This window comes from Bombina bombina, chromosome 4 (assembly GCF_027579735.1).
Source record: "Bombina bombina isolate aBomBom1 chromosome 4, aBomBom1.pri, whole genome shotgun sequence".
In the NCBI taxonomy this organism is placed as follows: Eukaryota; Metazoa; Chordata; class Amphibia; order Anura; family Bombinatoridae; genus Bombina; species Bombina bombina.
This window is the reverse complement of record NC_069502.1, coordinates 366434425-366451771: the sequence shown is the minus strand read 5'-3', so window position 1 is coordinate 366451771 and position 17347 is coordinate 366434425. Positions and strand designations below refer to the sequence as shown.

The 17347-nt window shown below is 41.6% G+C and overlaps 1 protein-coding gene across 1 annotated transcript in view; it reads left to right on the top strand.

Moving 5' to 3' along the window:
- The window catches only part of PHC3 (polyhomeotic homolog 3), a 1036700-nt gene that overhangs the window by 510144 nt on the left and 509209 nt on the right, over nucleotides 1-17347 (top strand). The gene's annotated exons all lie outside the window — the stretch shown is intronic.

The following is a 17347-nucleotide window of genomic DNA, read 5'->3' as shown; positions in this document are numbered from 1 at the left end:
TAAGGACCTAATGTAGGTCTAAAACGTTGTTTGTTTGTGGACCATGGCACAATAAAGGTCTTTTATATCAAATTTGCCAAGGCTGGTGCACCCTTTCTTTTGGACTTTTAATATAGTAGTTAGTTTGTATATTTACTCAGATACTGTAGCTTTCGTGATTTTAAATTTAAATTTATATTTTGCATATGCTCTCATTGCCCCTAGGTGTTTGAATTGAGTATACCGATTGATATTTACCTATGTGCTTTAAGGAAGGTGTTGTACCTAATTAACCAGTTACATCATTATTATGAAATGATTATAAAAGGAGGTAGGGTATTGTTAGTGTGTATCAACATGATTAAAGGGATTGCCCTGAAACGTTGTGTGTTGTGTCTTTGATCCCCATGCCTATTGCCTAAAGGCGATTTTTAACAAGCCAAAGGAACTTTCATTTTGCTGCTTTTTCTGACTACCAAAGAACACCCAATATGTGTTCAGCAACATCTCCTGAGTACAGTGATACCACCCATGTATATGTGTGTTCTCTGGGGGCTAAAAGGCCTTAATTCTTTCCTCAGATATGAAGAGTCCCACTTTATTCCAATTACTAGTAAAAATATCACTCCTGGCCAACAGAAGAGCCAAAGAGCACCACAGCAAAACTGTTAAGTGTCACTCCCCTAACCCATAATCCCCAGTCATTCTCTTTGCCTCTGTCAATTGAGGAGGTGAAGTTTTGGTGTCTGAAGAAGTGAATTCCTTTTTTTGGATACTGTTCCCTGCAAGCAAGGATTTGGGTTTAGCTGAGTCCACATCCGAATCTCTTCAGGTAGAGTAGTTGTGGCTTTGTAAGACAGTTAGGAAGTTGTGAGATGGTCCTTACTTTGTTTCCTAACATATTGCTGCCCTAGTCATAGAAAGCCAGAGTTGGTTACTCTGTTGCGTTTCTTTTTTCTACAGGGTCTCTGTAAGGAGTATGTGTCCTTTCAACGCCTTGTGAGCTGTCTTCCTGCCGGACAGCTAGACTTGCAGGTAAATGCATTTTTGTCATTCTAGGTACTGGAGACTTGCACTTCAGAAGGGTATTACAGCTGCAGTATTATTGGGACATTTAAAGATAATCCATTAATCTGATTTAATTGAGCAGGGGTGCAGGCATTGATGTGGGAGACTAGGGGTTAAATTTTCCCTCTAAGTGTGGGATATTTTTCCCCTGTGGCTTGATATGTTTAATCGCTGTTTGAAATCTGGGTATATAACTTTTATTGGGGCTTAGTATGTGAGACAGTTGTGACTGTACTATTGTGCACTTAAAATGGGTGTCAGTTTTATTCAGTCAGTTTCCTTTCTGGATCGTAATTTAACTCCAGTCTTATGGCAGAGCTAGGGAACGCGCACTTTTTAGTAACTGTGCAGTTTCCCTTGCTCTGCTGGTCATGTGACTTCCCGCTCTCTGTGAAATCGGAGCAGTGTCACTTCTTCTTGTTTCTCCTGTGTCGGGACGATCACTGAATGAGGCTCTTGTTCAGCTAACATTGCTTTATTTGCTAATTACGGTAGGGCACCTCAGACCTGAGGTGTAGAGGTCCAAGACTTATTTGCCTTTATTTTTAAGAGTCTAATTTAGCGTATATAATGCTTTGTGGGATAAATGTGTTTTTTTTTTTGTTAAAGTGACAGTAGTCATTTTATAATTCGTAGTCATTCCATTTGTTGTGGGATTTTTTCTTTTTATTGAAATCATGGATCAGGGAGATGTTTCTCTGGACAGATGCTTACTATGTTTGGATGCACAAATTGTTTTACCTATGCATGTTTAACTATAACTATAGAGTGTAAAAATAAAATTTTTACCTGCTGAGCCAAATGTCTCTCAGGATGATGCTGTTCAGGCAATGCCACAGCTTTCTCCTCAAAGTCCCATGCCTCAGTGCCCTGCAGTTCTTCTCGGCCTCCTGGAGGAGTTTATTTGCCTGCTGATTTTGCTGCTCAGTTATTTTCTGCGGTATCTGAGGCATTATCTGCTTTTCATTTGCTGGGAAAATGCAAGAGGAAAATTAGACATTCAGACAGTAAGAATTCTGTTCCATCTACTGCTACGCAGCTTGCCCTCCCTCATAAGTCTTATGAGGGAGATACGTTGGTAGCTTCTGAGGGTGAAATCTCAGATTCAGACAGTATAATTTCTTCATCCGATACTGAAGAAGTAAACTTCAGATTTAAGCTTTAATACCTTTGTGTACTGTTAAAGGAGGTATTGGCTACTTTGGACGTCTCTGATACTTCTGTCATTGTCAACCCTAAGAAATCTAGTAAACTTAATAAATACTATGATGTTCCTTCCTCTGTGGAAGTGTTTCCTGTTCCTGACCGTGTGATGGAGATTATTTCACAGGAATTGGAGAAGCCAGGGATACCTTTCTCCTGTTTCCTGTCTTTAAAAATGTGTTTCCTGTTGCTGACGGTCCATTAAAGATTCATGGCACCGGGTGCCTAAAGTAGAAGGGGCTATTTCTACTCTGGCTAAGAGAACTAAGATCCCTATAGAGGATAGCTGCTCCTTTAAGCATCCAATGGATAAGAAGCTGGAGGCTTATTTGAAAAAGATGTATGTTCATCAAGGTCTTCAATGGCAACCTGCAGTTTGCATTGCCACAGTAGCAAGTGCTGCATCTTATTGGTGTGATGCCTTGTCTGAATCAGTTTTAGTAGAGGACTCCATTGGAAGAGATCCAAGATAGGATTAAGGCTCTCAAGCTAGCGAATTCCCTTTATTTCTTATGCTAACTTACAAATTATTAGACTGGGAGCCAAGATGTCTGGCTTCACTGTCTTAGCCCGCAGGGCTTTGTGGCTAAAATCTTGGTCAGCTGATGTTACCTCTTAGTCCAAGCTTCTGGCACTTCCTTACAAGGGTACCGAAACCTTGTTTGGACCTGGTCTGGCAGAAATCATTTCTGATATTACGGGTGGAAAAGTGTATTTTCTACCTCAAGAAAAGAAGAACAGATATAAAGGACATCAACGTAATTTTCATTCCTTTCGTAACTTCAAAGAAAAGTCTTTCTCTCCTTCTTCCATGCAGGGACAGTCCAAGTCTGTCTTGGAACAAGGGGAAGCAATAAAAGAAACTAGCAGCTGAATGTAAGTCAGCATGAAGGGTCGGCCTCCGGTCCGGGATCGGATCAAGTGGGGGGCAGACTTTCCCTGTTTTGTCAAGCCTGAATATGAGATGTCCCAGATCCTTGGGCTGTGGGCATAGTATATCAGGGTTACAAGATAGAATTCAAAACTTTCCCTCCCAGGGGCAGATTCTACCTCTCAAGATTATCTGCAGACCAGGTAAAAAGAGAGGCATTCTTGAACTGCGTTCAGAACCTTTCCTCCCTGGGAGTGATTGTTCCAGTTCCAGTAAGGAACAGAGTCTAGGATTCTATTCAAATCTGTTCGTGGTTCCCAAAAAAAGAGGGAACTTTTTGACCCATTTTAGACCTAATGTGTCTCAACTTTCCATTCTTTCCATTCCATTCGTTCCATTCTTCCTTTGGTCCAAGAGGGTCAGTTCATGACGACCATAGACCTGAAGGACGTGTATCTTCATGTTCCCATCCACAGGGATCATCAGAAATTCCTAAGATTCGCCTTTCTAGACAAACAACTTTCAGTTTGTAGCTCTATCGTTTGGCCTTGCCACAGCTCCCAGAATTTTCTTAAAGGTTCTGGGGGGCTCTCTTGGCAGTGATCATGTCGCGGGTAATTGCAGTGTCACCATATCTGGACGACATATTGGTTTTCAACAAGCAAACTCTCATACAGAGATCTTGTTGTTTTCTCTTTTTAAGTGTATCCAGTCCACGGATCATCCATTACTTGTGGGATATTCTCCTTCCCAACAGGAAGTTGCAAGAGGATCACCCACAGCAGAGCTGCTATATAGCTCCTCCCCTCACTGCCATATCCAGTCATTCTCTTGCAGCTCTCAACAAAGATGGACGTAGTAAGAGGAGAGTGGTGTATTATAGTAGTTTCTTAACTTCAATCAAAAGTTTGTTATTTTTAAATGGTACCGGAGTGTACTGTTTTTATCAAAGGCAGCATTAGAAGAAGAATCTGCCTGTGATTTCTATGATCTTAGCAGAAGTAACTAAGATCCATGGCCGTTCTCACATATTCTGAGGAGTGAGGTAACTTCAGAGGGGGAATGGCGTGCAGGTTTTCCTGCAATAAGGTATGTGCAGTTAACATATTTCTAGGGATGGAATTTGCTAGAAAAATGCTGCTGATACCGGATTAATGTAAGTTAAGCCTAAATGCAGTGATTTAATAGCGACTGGTATCAGGCTTATTAACAGAGATACATACTCTTATAAAAGTGTAATATAAAACGTTTGCAGGCATGTTAATCGTTTTTATATATGTTTGGTGACAAAACTTATGGGGGCCTAGTTTTTTTCTCCACATGGCTGGCTTGATTTTTGCCTAGAAACAGTTTCCTGAGGCTTTCCACTGTTGTAATATGAGTGGGAGGGGCCTATTTTAGCTTTTCTGCACAGCTAAAATTACAGACAGAGACAGCTTCCTTCTGCATGATACAGGACATCTCTGAAGGGCTCAAAAGGCTTCAAAAGTCGTGTTTGAGGAGGGGTAACAACCACAGTAGACCTGTGGCAGTTGTTGTGACTGTGTTTAAAAAACGTTTTGTCATTTATAATTCCGTTTTTGGTATTAAGGGGTTAATCATCCATTTGCAAGTGGGTGCAATGCTCTGCTAACTTGTTACATACACTGTAAAAAATTTGTTAGTGTAACTGCCTTTTTTCACTGTTATTTCAAATTTTGCCAAAATTTGTTTCTCTTAAAGGCACAGTAACGTTTTTTTATATTGCTTGTTAACTTGGTTTAAAGTGTTTTCCAAGCTTGCTAGTCTCATTGGTAGTCTGTACAAACATGTCTGACACAGAGGAAACTACTTGTTCATTATGTTTAAAAGCCATGGTGGAGCCCCATAGGAGAATGTGTACTAAATGTATTGATTTCACCTTAAACAGTAAAGATCAGTCTTTATCTATAAAAGAATTGTCACCAGAGGGGTCTGTTGAGGGGGAAGTTATGCCGACTAACTCTCCCCACGTGTCGGACCCTTCGCCTCCCGCTCGAGGGACGCACGCTAATATGGCGCCAAGTACATCAGGGATGCCCATAGCGATTACTTTGCAGGACATGGCTGCAATCATGAATAATACCCTGTCACAGGTATTAGCCAGATTGCCTGAATTGAGAGGCAAGCGCGATAGCTCTGGGGTTAGACGAGATACAGAGCGCGTAGATGCTGTAAGAGCCATGTCTGATACTGCGTCACAATATGCAGAACCTGAGGACGGAGGAGCTTCAGTCTGTGGGTGACGTCTCTGAATCGGGGGAAACCTGATTCAGAGATTTCTAATTTTAAATTTAAGCTTGAGAACCTCCGTGTATTGCTTGGAGAGATATTAGCTGCTCTGAATGACTGTGACACAATTGCAGTGCCAGAGAAAATGTGTAGGCTGGATAAATACTATGCAGTGCCGGTGAGTACTGATGTTTTTCCAATACCTAAAAGGCTTACAGAAATTATTAGTAAGGAGTGGGATAGACCCGGTGTGCCCATTTCCCCACCTCCTATATTTAGAAAAATGTTTCCAATAGATGCCACTACACAGGACTTATGGCAGACAGTCCCTAAGGTGGAGGGAGCAGTTTCTACTTTAGCAAAGCGTACCACTATCCCGGTTGAGGACAGTTGTGCTTTTTCAGACCCAATGGATAAAAAATTAGAGGGTTACCTTAAGAAAATGTTTATTCAACAATTTTTTATTTTACAGCCCCTTGCATGCATTGCGCCTGTCACTGCTGCGGCGGCGTTCTGGTTTGAGGCCCTGGAAGAGGCCATCCATACAGCTCCATTGACTGAAATTATTGACAAGCTTAGAACACTTAAGCTAGCTAACTCATTTGTTTCTGATGCCATTGTTCATTTGACTAAACTAACGACTAAGAATTCCGGATTCGCCATCCAGGCGCGCAGGGCGCTATGGCTTAAATCCTGGTCAGCTGATGTGACTTCAAAGTCTAAATTACTCAACATTCCTTTCAAGGGGCAGACCTTATTCGGGCCTGGTTTGAAAGAAATTATTGCTGACATTACTGGAGGTAAGGGTCATACCCTTCCTCAGGACAGGGCCAAGTCAAGGGCCAAACAGTCTAATTTTCGTGCCTTTCGAAATTTCAAGGCAGGTGCAGGATCAGCTTCCTCTACTTCAAAACAAGAGGGAACTTTTGCTCAATCTAAGCAGGCCTGGAAACCTACCCAGTCCTGGAACAAGGGCAAGCAGGCCAGAAAGCCTGCTGCTGCCTCCAAGACAGCATGAAGGAGCGGCCCCCTATCCGACAACGGATCTAGTAGGGGGGCAGACTCTCTCTCTTCACCCAGGCGTGGGCAAGAGATGTTCAGGATCCCTGGGCGTTGGAGATCATATCTCAGGGATATCTTCTGGACTTCAAAGCTTCTCACCCACAAGGGAGATTTCACCTTTCAAGATTATCTGCAAACCAAATAAAGAAAGAGGCATTCCTAAGCTGCATGCAAGACCTCCTTGTAATGGGAGTAATCCATCCAGTTCCGCGGACGGAACAAGGACAGGGGTTTTATTCAAATCTGTTTGTGGTTCCCAAAAAAGAGGGGAACCTTCAGACCAATTTTGGATTTAAAGATCCTAAACAAATTCCTCAGAGTTCCATCATTCAAGATGGAAACTATTCGAACCATTTTACCCATGATCCAAGAGGGTCAGTACATGACCACAGTGGACTTAAAGGATGCCTACCTTCACATTCCGATTCACAAGAATCATCATCGGTTCCTGAGGTTTGCCTTTCTAGACAGGCATTACCAGTTTGTAGCTCTTCCATTCGGGTTGGCTACAGCCCCAAGAATTTTTACAAAGGTTCTGGGCTCACTTCTGGCGGTTCTAAGACCGCGAGGCATAGCGGTGGCTCCTTACCTAGATGACATCCTGATACAAGCTTTCAAATTGCCAAGTCTCATACAGAGATAGTTCTGGCATTTCTGAGGTCGCATGGGTGGAAAGTGAACGAAGAAAAGAGTTCTCTATCTCCTCTCACAAGGGTTTCCTTCCTAGGGACTCTGATAGATTCTATAGAAATGAAAATTTACCTGACGGAGTCCAGGTTACAAAACTTCTAAATGCTTGCCGTGTTCTTCACTCCATTCCGCGCCCCACGGTGGCTCAGTGCATGGAAGTAATCGGCTTAATGGTAGCGGCGATGGACATAGTGCCATTTGCGCGCCTGCATCTCAGACCGCTGCAATTATGCATGCTCAGTCAGTGGAATGGGGATTACACAGATTTGTCCCCTCTACTAAATCTGGATCAGGAAACCAGAGATTCTCTTCTCTGGTGGTTATCTCGGGTCCATCTGTCCAAAGGTATGACCTTTCGCAGGCCAGATTGGACCATTGTAACAACAGACGCCAGCCTTCTAGGTTGGGGTGCAGTCTGGAACTCCCTGAAGGCTCAGGGTTCATGGACTCAGGAGGAGAAACTCCTCCCAATAAATATTCTGGAGTTAAGAGCAATATTCAATGCTCTTCTAGCTTGGCCTCAGTTAGCAAAACTGAGGTTCATCAGATTTCAGTCGGACAACATCACGACTGTGGCTTACATCAACCATCAAGGGGGGACCAGGAGTTCCCTAGCGATGTCAGAAGTCTCCAAGATAATTCGCTGGGCAGAGACTCACTCTTGCCACCTGTCAGCGATCCATATCCCAGGGGTAGAGAACTGGGAGGTGGATTTTCTAAGTCGTCAGACTTTTCATCCGGGGGAGTGGGAACTCCATCCGGAGGTGTTTGCTCAATTGGTTCTTCGTTGGGGCAAACCAGAACTGGATCTCATGGCGTCTCGCCAGAATGCCAAGCTTCCTTGTTACGGATTCAGGTCCAGGGACCCAGAAGCGGTACTGATAGATGCTCTAGCAGCGCCTTGGTTCTTCAACCTGGCTTATGTGTTTCCACCGTTTCCTCTGCTCACATTCGTCTGATTGCCAAAATCAAAAAGGAGAGAGCATCGGTGATATTGATAGCGCCTGCGTGGCCACGCAGGACCTGGTATGCAGACCTAGTGGACATGTCATCCTTTCCACCATGGACTCTGCCTCTGAGACAAGACCTTCTAATACAAGGTCCTTTCAATCATCCGAATCTACTTTCTCTGAGACTGACTGCATGGAGATTGAACTCTTGATTCTATCAAAGCGTGGCTTCTCAGAGTCAGTAATTGATACCTTAATACAGGCACGAAAGCCTGTCACCAGGAAAATTTACCACAAGATATGGCGTAAATATCTTCATTGGTGTGAATCCAAGAATTACTCATGGAGTAGGGTTAGGATTCCTAGAATATTGTCCTTCCTCCAAGAGGGTTTGGACAAAGGATTATCAGCTAGTTCTTTAAAGGGACAGATTTCTGCTCTGTCTATTCTTTTACACAAGCGTCTGGCAGAAGTTCCAGACGTTCAGGCATTTTGTCAGGCTTTAGTTAGAATTAAGCCTGTGTTTAAACCTGTTGCTCCCCCATGGAGCTTAAACTTGGTTCTTAAAGTTCTTCAAGGGGTTCTGTTTGAACCCCTTCATTCTATTGATATCAAACTTCTATCATGGAAAGTTATTTTTCTGATGACTATTTCCTCGGCTCGGAGAGTCTCGGAGTTATCTGCCTTACATTGTGATTCTCCTTATCTGATCTTTCATTCAGATAAAGTAGTTCTGCGTACAAAACCTGGGTTTTTACCTAAGGTGGTTTCTAACAAGAATATCAATCAAGAGATTGTTGTTCCATCATTATGCCCTAATCCTTCTTCAAAGAAGGAACGTCTTTTGCATAATCTAGACGTAGTCCGTGCATTGAAGTTTTACTTGCAGGCTACTAATGATTTTCGTCAAACATCTAACCTGTTTGTTGTTTACTCTGGACAGAGGAGAGGTCAAAAGGCCTCGGCAACCTCTCTTTCCTTTTGGCTTCGGAGTATAATCCGTTTAGCATATGAGACTGCTGGACAGCAGCCCCCTGAAAGAATTACAGCTCAATCTACTAGAGCTGTGGCTTCCACCTGGGCCTTTAAAAATGAGGCCTCTGTTGAAAAGATTTGCAAGGCTGCGACTTGGTCTTCGCTTCATACCTTTTCAAAATTTTACAAATTTGATACTTTTGCTTCTTCGGAGGCTGTTTTTGGGAGAAAGGTTCTAAAGGCAGTGGTTCCTTCCGTTTAAGTTCCTGCCTTGTCCCTCCCATCATCCGTGTACTTTAGCTTTGGTATTGGTATCCCACAAGTAATGGATGATCCGTGGACTGGATACACTTAACAAGAGAAAACATAATTTATGCTTACCTGATAAATGTATTTCTCTTGTAGTGTATCCAGTCCACGGCCCCGCCCTGTCCTTTTAAGGCAGGTCTAAATTTTAATTAAACTTCAGTCACCACTGCACCCTATGGTTTCTCCTTTCTCGGCTTGTTTCGGTCGAATGACTGGATATGGCAGTGAGGGGAGGAGCTATATAGCAGCTCTGCTGTGGGTGATCCTCTTGCAACTTCCTGTTGGGAAGGAGAATATCCCACAAGTAATGGATGATCCGTGGACTGGATACACTTCAAGAGAAATACATTTATCAGGTAAGCATAAATTATGTTTTTTCTACGTTCCCAAGGATGGAAAGTGAATCTGGAAAAGAGTTCCCTTGTTCCAGCTACAAGATTGGCTTTCTTAGGGAAAATAATAGATTCCCTATCTATGAAAAATTTTCTGATGGAGGTCAGAAAATCCAAAATACTCTCCTGGTCGCTTTCATGGACATCATTTCCTTTGCTCGATTCCATTTGAGAGCTCTGCAATTATGCATGCTCAGACAATGGAATGAAGACCATTCGGATCTGTCTCAGAGGATAGATCTAGACCAGTCAACAAGAGACTCTCTCCCGTGGTGGCTTTCTCAGGACCATCTGTCTCAGGGCACATGTTTCCGGAGACCTTCCTGGGTGATTTGTGATCATGGACGCCAGCCTTCTAGGCTGGGGGAACAGTCTGAGACTCATAAAGGTGCAGGGACTATGGACCCGGGAGGAGTCTGCTCTCCCATAAACATCTTGGAGTTGAGAGCGATTTACAATACTCTGATGGATTGGCCTCAATTGTCCTAAGCCCAGTTCATCAGGTTTCAGTTGGACAGCATCACCTCAGTGGCTTACATCAACCACCAGGGAGGAACTCTGAGTTTCTTAGCCATGAAGGAGGTGGCACGGATTATTCAGTGGACGTAAGCTCACAATTGTTGTCTATCTGCCATCCACATTCCAGGAGTGGACAACTAGGAAGCGGATTTCCTGAGCAGACAGACATTTCATCCCGGGGAGTGGGCTCTCCATCCGGAGGTGTTCTCCAGGTTAACCCTCAAATAGAGGGTGCTGGAGTCTGATCTGATGGCATCTTGGCAGAATGCCAAGCTTCCAAGGTATGGTTCAAGGTCAAGAGATTTCGGTCTAGCATACCTGTTTCCTCCGTTTGTGCTCCTTCCATGAGTTATTGCTCGTATCAAACAGGAGAGAGCATCGTTTATTCTAATAGCTCCTGCATGGATCTGGTATGCAGACCTAGTGAAGATGTCACTACTAGGAAATGGATTTAACAATGGCACTCTTCTAGGCAAACCCCACTGGGTGGGTTGGTGCTTGTGCATAATTTAATATATACTAGGAGATTGCGGAACTAGAATTGTTCCACTAGACAGTATGCACTTGTAGCACTTGTAGCACTCTAATGCCCAGACTCGGAAGGCATGGATTCACAGAATGTGTTAAAATATAACTTTTATTGTTATTGTTAAAAACTATCGGCAAGATTACGAGTTTTGCGTTATGAGCGGCTCAGTGCTAACTTGCAAGTTATTGTCACCGCTCACTTACCTACAGCGCTGGTATTACAGGTTTACAAAAACCCAGCGTTTTCAGGCAATATTGCAGCGTAAAGCAAAATTTAACTTCATACCGCACTCCAATACCAGCGCTGTGGTGAGCTGCGGTGAGCTGGTTTTACGCGCTCGTGCACGATTTCCCCATAGACATCAATGGGGAGAGATGGCTGAAAAAAAAGTCTAACACCTGCAATAAAGCAGCGTAAAGCTCCGTAACGCAGCCCCATTGATTCCTATAGGGAAACTAAAGTTATGTTTACACCTAACACCCTAACATAAACCCTGAGTCTAAACACCCCTAATCTGCTGCCCCCCGACATCGCCTGCCACCTACAGTACACTTATTAACCCCTAATCTGCTCCCGCCGACACCTACATTACAATTATTAACCCCTAATCTTCCACCCCCAATGTCGCCGCCACCTACCTACACTTATTAACCTCTAATCTGCCATCCCCAATGTCGCCACCACCTACCTACACTTATTAACCCCTAATATGCCGCCCCAATGTCGCCGCCACCTACCTACACTTATTAACCCCTATTCTGCCGCCCCCAATGTCGCTGCCACTATACTAAAGTTATTAACCCCTAACACCCCCTAAATTTAAAGTAATTAAAATAAATCTAAATAAAACCTACTATTAATAACTAAATAATTCCTATTTAAAACTAAATACTTACCTGTAAAATAAACCCTAAGCTAGCTACAATATAACTAATAGTTACATTGTAGCTATCTTAGGTTTTATTTTTATTTCACAGGTAAGTTTGTATTTATTTTAACTAGGTAGAATACTTAGTAAATAGTTATTAACTATTTACTAACTACATAGCTAAAATAAATACAAATTTACCTGTAAAATAAAACCTAACCTGAGTTACACTAACACCTAACCTTACACTACAATTAAATAAATTATATAAAATAAATACAATTAACTAAATTACAAAAAAACAAACACTAAATTACACAAAATAAAAAAGAAATTATCAGATATTGAAACTAATTACACCTAATCTAATAGCACTATCAAAATAAAAAAGCCCCCCCAAAATAAAAAAAAAAAACCCTAGCCTAAACTAAACTGCCAATGGCCCTTAAAAGGGCCTTTTGCGGGGCATTGCCCCAAAGAAATCAGCTCTTTTACCTGTAAAAAAAAAATACAAACAACCCCCAGCAGTAAAACCCACGACCCACACAGCCAACCCCCCAAATAAAATCCTAAATAAAAAACCTAAGCTCCCCATCGCCTTAAAAGGGCATTTAGCTCTTTTTCTGCCCAAACCCTAAGCTAAAAATAAAACCCACCCAATAAACCCTTAAAAAAAAAACTAACACTAACCCCCGAAGATCCACTTACAGTTTTTGAAGACCCGACATCCATCCTCAACAAAGCGGCAGAAGTCCTAATCGAAGCCGGCAGAAGTCTTCATCCAAGCGGCCGAAGTCTTCATCCAAGCCCGCAGAAGTCTTCATCCAGACAGCATCTTCTTTTATCTTCATCCATCCGGGGCGGAGCGGCTCCATCTTCAAGACATCCGGCACGGAGCATCCTCTTCAATCGACGTCTTCTTGCAGAATGAAGGTTCCTTGAGCTTGCATTCTATTGGCTGATTGGAACAGCCAATAGGATTGAAGCACAATCCTATTGGCTGATTGCATCAGCCAATAGGATTTTTTCACCTTTAATTCCGATTGGCTGATAGAATTCTACTTCTAATTTTACTGTTGGGGGTTGTTTGTATTTTTTTTTACAGGTAAAAGAGCTGATTTGTTTGGGGCAATGCCCCGCAAAAGGCCCTTTTAAGGGCTGTTGGTAGTTTAGTTTAGGCTAGGGTTTTTTTTTATTTTGATAGGGCTATTAAATTAGGTGTAATTAGTTTAAATATATGATAATTTATTTTTTATTTTGTGTAATTTAGTGTTAGTTTTTTTTGTAATTTAGTTAATTGTATTTAATTAATGTAATTTATTTAATTGTAGTGTAAGGTTAGGTGTTAGTGTAAAACAAATTAGGTTTTATTTTACAGGTAAATTTGTATTTATTTTAGCTAGGTAGTTAGTAAATAGTTAATAACTATTTAGTAACTATTCTAGCTAGTTAAAATAGATACAAACTTGCCTGTGAAATAAAAATAAAACTTAAGATAGCTACAATGTAACTATTAGTTATATTGTAGCTAGCTTAGGGTTTATTATACAGGTAAGTATTTAGTTTTAAATAGGAATTATTTAGTTAATGATAGTAATATTTATTCAGATTTATTTTAATTATATTAAAGTTAGTAGGTGTTAGGGTTAGACTTAGGTTTAGGGGTTAATAACTTTAGTATAGTGGCGGCGACGTTGGTGCGGCAGATTAGGGGTTAATAACTGTAATGTAGGTTGCAGCGACATTGGGGGGCGGCAGATTAGGGGTTAATAAGTGTAGGTAGGTGGCGGCGATGTTGGGGGCAGCAGATTAGTGGTTAAAACTGTAATGTAGGTGGCGGCAACATTGGGGGCGGCAGATTAGGGGTTAATAAGTGTAGGTAAGTGGCGGCAACATTGGGGGTGGCAGATTAGTGGTTAATAACTGTAATGTAGGTGGCGGCGATGTTAGGGACAGCAGATTAGGGGTTAATAATATTTAACTAGTGTTTGCGATGCGGGAGTGCGGCGGTTTAGGGGTTAATATGTTTATTATAGTGGCAGTGATGTCTGGAGTGGCAGATTAGGGGTTAATAATTTTATTTTAGTGTTTGCGATGCGGGAGGGCTTCGGTTTAGGGGTTAATAGGTAGTTTATGGGTGTTAGTGTACTTTTTAGCACTTTAGTTATGAGTTTTATGTTACGGCGTTGTAGCATAAAACACATAACGCCTGACTTTCAGTTTACGGTATGGATCTTGACGGTATAGGCTGTACCGCTCACTTTTTGGCCTCCCAGGCAAACTCGTAATACCGGCGCTATGGAAGTCCCATTGAAAAAGGACTTTTGGAAAGCTGCGGTAGTTACTTTGCATTACGGCCAAAAAAGTGTGCGGTACAGCTATACCTGTAAAACTCGTAATACCAGCGGTAGTGAAAAAGAGCCTTAACGCTGCTTTTTCACTCATACCGCAAAACTCGTAATCTAGCCGTATGTTAGACAAAAACACTCAAATAGTTTAAAATCACAAATGTTAGATAGAACCTGAGTATTGATTAATGTGATAACATTATATCAATATTCAACAAGGTCTATTTCATAGTATCATGGTATATTCTAATACCTAGTGATTGATACGTTCACTAGGGTTGTGGGGATATAGTATCTAGCTTGACATAGTGTGTTATAATGGCTGGAATTTGAAATGTTCCTACCGGAGACCTAAAGTTAGTGTGTCAGTAGTGATCCACAGTAATATTATGATACTCTAAATAGAGTACTGTGGTTCTAATGGTAAAGGACCATGCACTATATTAGATGGATAGTTTATCTATTGAGATGATATTATTTATCCTTGGATAGGAAAACTAATATTTTCGTCTCTTATATAATAATGGATAATATCTCAAATGATTAATATAGTACAAAGTTGTATTATATTGCTTGATTAATTGGGTTGGTATTGTACCACTGATAATAAAATACTGCTAATGGTACCTTAGTTACCTCTAGACTAGGAGTTCCTGGTACAGACTTTTGTTACATAGGTGGGTATTAATTATTGGTTAACCTTTCAGTAAGGAATGCGTATGTAGATTGTCAAGTATCTGACTGCTTAAATCACCATGTTTTCCTGTGGTATGTCCACAGTATACATATACACAATATCAGTAATGTTCCACTTATTAAAAGGGATTACATGTGTGGATTATCAAATCATCTATCTGGTTTGATCACCATATTTTACTTTAGTGTATCCATAGTTTACAAAAGCCAGGAAAGAGCAAAACACATCAGGGCAGTGTGGAGGACGCTTTTAAACTTAAAATGTTAAGATAGAACCTTTTCTAACCTAGTGTTATCTAGCGATATTAATGTGAACAGATATAGTGTAACTAAAGGTGGGCATTATTTAACTGCCATAAGTGAACCCTATATCAGCAGGGAAAATGTTTTAAAACACTGATAAACTTGCACTGGTGGAAATAGTAAATTTAAAGTTGAAATTACTGTTAGCTGAATAACGGCATATAAACTTAGCAGTTCTATTGAATATTAGTACAACCGCACACAGTACAATCCAAAGGGATATATTAACCACGGAATAGCGGTACATAAACTTAACATTTGTTAATGATTATATATGCAATTGGATATATTAACCACTACAATAGCGATATACAAATCTAGCATTTACTAGTGAGATAAAGTGCAACGCAATTATATACAGCGCAATTTTGAATTCTAAAAAACAATGTTAATGGGCTAATAGCAGCATACAATATTAAACAGGACACTGAAATGCCCTAAACTGTGAATCCATGTTATGGTTATGTAGGTCAAACACAGGCATATAATTGAGAAGATATGCAGTATAATTAACAGTGTACATATCGATTAGCATCAATAACCAGCCACAAATGCTATATCATCCTACTATGTAAATGCTAGAAAATCCGTTAACAATTTACTACATATAATAGTTGTGTAGACCATACATAGGAACCTGATCAGCTGAGAAGGATATTTAATGAGCTGCAACGGCTAACTATTATTCTAGCCAGACAGACAAATATAGTAAACTATACATTACATTGGTATACATTGTGGACACACCATAGTAGAATATGGTGATCATACCAGTCAGATTGATGTGACAAGAAAAATAGATGCAGACAGAAAAAGAGATTTATTATTCTTGAGTAAATACAATGAGCTGTGACGGCTAATCATTATCCTAGCCAGACGGACAAGTATAGTTGAATATATATGATGTTGATGTACACTATGGATACACTAAAGTAAAACATGGTGATCAAACCAGATAGATATTTGATAATCCACACATGTAATCCCTTTTAATAAGTGGAACATTACTGTCAGGGTTTTTTCCCTGTTTTGTTTGCCATGTGCTGCTGGCAGCCATTTTAGTCACCTCTCTTGCTGACTCTGGTGCATACTGTGTGATGCTGCTCATTTCCTGCACGTCCTTTTCTGGCCAGACTGGTGTACATCATCCGTGTGAGACAGGATGCAGTCTCAGAATTGTGATGTCATCACTTATTATTTAAAGGGCCTCTGTTCAGTATGCTTTGCCCTTGCGTTGTCTCAGACCTGTTTGTGAGAGCTCCTGTGTATTAACTGGCTGTCTGACGTCCCTCCTGGTTCCTGATCCCTGGCTTGTTCCTGACTCTGCTGTTCTCCTTGTTCCTGATTCCGGCTCGTCTGACTACTCGCTTTGGCTCCTGACTCGGCTCGTCTGACTACCAGCTCTGGTTTTGATTCCTGGCTTGTTATTTGATTTGTGGACTTTTTATTTTTTGCTATTAATAAAGGTGTGATTATTTTAGCATTTCTCGTCTCAGTCTGATTCCTGGCACCCTGACATTAAGCAAGGGCCATGAATCTTGAAGGGGCTAATAATCCACCTTTACCTGACATAATTTCCAGGATGGATGAACAGGATCACCACTTGGATCAATTTGCACTAGCCCTGCAAACCCTTCTGACTCGCACTGCACATTTGTACCAAAGTGTCCAGCACGTTATGGCTGCTCCTGTTTCCGCTGCTGCACCTAGTCCTACCAGGAGCATGTCCGGTTCTGCACCTCTACCTCAGCGTTATGGTGGTGATCCTAATCAGTGCAGAGGGTTTTTGAATCAGGTGGGCATTTACTTTTAGATGTTACCGCAGGCGTTTCCCTCTGACAGAGCTAAGGTGGGACTTCTCATCTCGTTACTCTCTGACATAGCTCTTGCCTGGGCTAATCCCTTGTGGGAGACTAATAAACCGGTGATTTCAAATGACCCTGAATTTGTGGCCTCCTTTCCTTCCGGCTACCTCCTCCTCTGTTGCTAAACGACTCATGTACATTCAGCAAGGTACAAGATCTGTTGCTCAGTATGCCATTGAGTTCCATACGCTTGCCGCAAAGGTAGGTTGGAACAATGAAGCCCTTGTTGCCGCCTTCTTTCATGGGCTTTCTGATGCGATTAAAGACGAAGTTGCTGCCAGAGATTTACCAGAAGATCTTGAGATATTGGTGTCTTTTTTTATCCTAATTGACATCAGACTAGGTGAGAGGCCCTCTTTCAAGGAGCGCTTGTGGAAGCCTCCAGTTCCGTTGTCTCCTGCGTGTACATTCCCACCCATGCCTCCCTCTCCTCCCATGCCTCCTGGTCCCGAGTCACCAGGTACTGCTGA